At 36.6% G+C, this 4059-nt stretch overlaps 1 long non-coding RNA gene across 1 annotated transcript; it reads right to left on the minus strand.

Moving 5' to 3' along the window:
• Positions 1 to 279: 279 nt before the first annotated feature.
• On the minus strand, positions 280 to 2089 carry LOC107824495 (uncharacterized). Its single transcript, XR_012696660.1, has 2 exons — positions 1474 to 2089; positions 280 to 712 (listed from the first exon to the last, which is right to left on the minus strand). It is a non-coding gene; the product is annotated as an uncharacterized LOC107824495 (long non-coding RNA).
• Positions 2090 to 4059: the final 1970 nt, after the last annotated feature.

A 4059-nucleotide genomic window follows, 5' to 3' on the forward strand; every position in this document is an offset into this window, starting at 1 on the left:
TTCATGCGCTTGCAACTACGGAAAGGACATGCAATTTTTTCCCAGAACCAATGACATTGGCAAATACATCTGTCATGTCGGGTAAGTGTAATATGAAATCAAATCTGACATGTGGTGAGCAACATCTCACCACATTACCAACATGGTACTGGTTTCTATAATAGTAATACCTCAGCCTGCAGGATTGGAAACAAAATGACATGTTATTGACTTGAAAATATGCAGCAAAATTTCTTCATTACCTTGTCATACTCCAAAGAACTAATAATGCAAGATAATGAGCTAGCAAAAGATTTATCTTAACTTCAAATTCAGACATTTGTTACTATTTCGATTTACATAAACTGCAAGTATGCTTATATGGTTAGAACAAAATCATATACTTGGTCAACTATACAAATACAAAATCAATACTTTAGCTTCATACATGACCAGCAGGAACCTGGCTACCATTAGCTTGAAATCCTCCACTTCAACAACATTACGACAACTTACTCGGTGGTAGCTGTAGCATTTAGGGAAAATGGGATGGTGCGAATGTCAGATTTACCAATCACACAAAGGGTGAAAACAAACTCTTGGCCTTCAGGAAGAACCAGGAATTCATCGACATGTCCTTATCATCGACGAAGCTTTCTTCCTCTCCAATTTAGGAAACAGCTTGGGCCATACTCTCCTGGGGACGTTCTTTAATTATCTTCCTTGGTAGAGTCTGCAACAGAATGAATAAGAAATTTCAGGTCATCACGGTACTCTTTTATCACTCTAAGCTTGAGAAATTTCAGGTCATCCCAGTAAACTTTTTATCGGTAAAGATTGTCAAAAATTCATTTCACATTTTAAATTAAACAGGATAAGAAAGGAAAAAACCATCAATCTATAATTAAAAAATGCAGCTTTGAAGAGTAGTGCGTGTTATTCTTCAGGAAAAGATCAATTAAGTGGGGAAATAAGCATAGAGATGCTAGACGAGCAACCAATCCATTCAATGCATCAACATTCAATTTCATTTTCATGAATTTAGACCTAAGAAAGTTAAAAGACTTCCTTTCAGATGACAATGAATGCAGGCAAAAAACCTCGAATGACTCGCGAACACTTGAATGCAAAAGCAAGATCATAAATTATTATTGAACACTTTGCCAAGAATGCCTGGTAGTGTAACAACTAACAAGCCTCAGAATGAACTTATTACTATAAAATTAATGGATCAATCCTCAAAAGGATGCATTTGTTAGAAATTTCGAGCTGCAAACTCCATTGCCAGCAGAACCTAAAAACAACTCTCAAGATTTATTCTTTTTTAACAATTATGAATTAAACATCCAAGAAGATCATGACTAACCAAGGTCTTAGCCAAGTCAGCAACCGGGGGGGGGGGGGGGTAAGAAAAGCCCCAAATGCCCAAACAAGACGGGCATTTAAACATTCTGCAAATAAGCAGGCACACATAGGTAAGAAATGGTATCAAACCTCAATAGTTCGTTCGCGATTGTCAAAGAAGACGAGATTTTCAGGCAGTTCATTGTCCGTAATGGTGCAATCACGTGGGGTCTCGAAGAAAGAAAGAGAAAACTGCTTAGAAACAACCCCAACATCAAAATAAATCAACCCAGAACTAGGAATATCTACACGGATCCCTTTGACAGCGAACCAAAGAAATAATTCCTGAGCCGCAACACCAGAAATGTTTAAAATCTGACCATAATTGAGGGTCCCACACACGGTGCTATCGTACCGTAAATGGGTTTCGAATTGGGCAGCACAAGATTGCGGTAGATGCACCTCGAAGCGTCCCGATGATGGATCCATTGAAAAATTGGTAATTCCTTTGGGTAAAAGACCAACAGGGAGGCCATGGGAGTTGAGAATGTCGTAAATGTTTTTTTCGTTTACAGAAATTGGGAGAGATGAAGCTGATGATGGATGTGGGTTTATGAAGAGCATTGTGAAGAGAGTAAATATTGCGAAATGCATTGAGCCCATGGCGTGAGAGAGAGAGAGATGGCAAGAAGGAATTTCTTTTAGGGTTTTGGAAGAGAGATCATAGGATTCGAGGTGAAGGAACAAGCTTCCTTTTTGTTCCCCCTTTTATTTTATGCACACATATTTGCATATTATAATTTTCTTCTCCTTTTTGAGTTTAAAATTTAAATTTGACCCCGGATAGATTTGATTTTGAACAACTTTTTTAGAAGAAAAAAAAAGTAGTAGTATTTAATTTTCCTCCCATCTCCATTACTTTTTCGAAAACTTTTTTTTTTCCCAAAACAAAATTGCTCTCTAAAGCGAAACTATATTTATTGTTGGAACATTCATGTATATGTGTTAATTGCAAACTTATTTATCACTTTTATAGACTCCTTTCTTAATTACATTCTATGTATAAAATCTTTTAAAACCAGAAGCAGGAGCGGATTTAGGTGGCAGAAAAGTGTTTATCCGAATCCCTCCCGTCGAAAAATTACATTATATATAAAATAAAATTTATTTTTTACCTCTATATATTATATTTTAAATCCCCTTAATACAATACAAAAGCATAATATAGTGGTCAAAGGGTTCAAAAACTTTATAAGTTATGATATGCCCACAAGCTAATAGGCATAAAATGTAATAATCCACTCCACCTTTATCAGCTCCTCCCACCCACGACTCTTATCTTCCTCCGCTAACCCACCGCTGTAATTAGTTTTTTCTTCTCATTTTTTATAGCCACTTTTTCTATTTAATATCTTCTCGTTTCTCTCTCAAAAATCATCAAAAGTTCCATTACTGAATCATCATTGAACAAATTCTCAAACCTCGTAAGAAAATTTGTAATCACAAACACACTACACACTAAGAAATCATAAACATTAAATTTATTAAAAAAAAGCTTCATTGACAGTTATTAAAAAGCTTTTAAGCTTTGATTCGAAATGTGTGTTCTGTTAATTGAGAATATTGTTGGAGTTTATATCTTATTTGAGGGAGTTTGATGAACACTAGAGTTAGTTTTGGTTGAAATTTCAAATTGAAACTCGAGTAAGAAGAACAAGAATGTTGTATAAAATAAGTATATTGTATAGGGTAAAATATGTTATGCTAGGGATCCTTTAATAGAATGACACGTGGAACCTAAGGCGAAGAATAGTTAGAACCGAAGGCAATTATTCCGTTTGTCATCGGAATGAATGACACACATAAAGGCGCAATAAATAACGGCATCTAATGGAGAATATTCCACAGCATTTAGTGCGTTGTCCGTTATAGAGAATTTGTCATTCATGCTCATCGTTACACCTTCATCAATGACCCTCATAATTGACATTAAAGAAGGGCACGATCCTAGGACCTTGTTCCCTAGACATAGCTATAAGTAGGGAGCTCTGTTATCATTGTAAAAATAGGACTTTTCTGGCAAACTTACGCTATAATCGATTAAAAGCTTTACACAATTTTACTTTCTTGTTCCTTGGTTTCATCACTGTTGTGCCCGGAAGCTCTACCCCCGGGATTACTGTTTTTCGTGATTTCATCTTCATTTCAAGGCTAAGTATTGCATATTTCTTTAATTATTTTATTATTTTAGGATCGAATTAATTCACTTGTCTAGAAACCACGTATAAATTCAACTTTATCATTTTATGAGTAAACAGGTTGGCACCCACCGTGGGGCCTAGACTACCGTGTAATTAACTTGATCCTTGCCTCTTTTGAAACGTGTTTTGATTATTTGTCGTCGTAAAAATCATAAGAAATGGCAAATAATGGTGTAAACACACACACAATCCTGAGGTTCGAGGAGACCAGTCTCATTTCGATGATTTAATCAGTGATACCCATAATGAGGGGAATGATGGCACACCGGTCCACGACCGACGGTACATGTGACATGTTCGGGAGGCAACTCCCGATGATGCTGAAGAGGAGAATGTTGTTGATGCGGTAAGGGTCCTATAAGAGTAACAAACGATCATTCTAGGCCACCTCGCACGGCAGGATAAGGTTATAATGGAGTTGAAGCAGGCGTTATCGGGGGCTTCCAATAACGCGAATAAACGAGATCCAGTTCCT

Source organism: Nicotiana tabacum, chromosome 11 (genome assembly GCF_000715075.1).
Source record: "Nicotiana tabacum cultivar K326 chromosome 11, ASM71507v2, whole genome shotgun sequence".
NCBI classification, from domain to species: Eukaryota; Viridiplantae; Streptophyta; class Magnoliopsida; order Solanales; family Solanaceae; genus Nicotiana; species Nicotiana tabacum.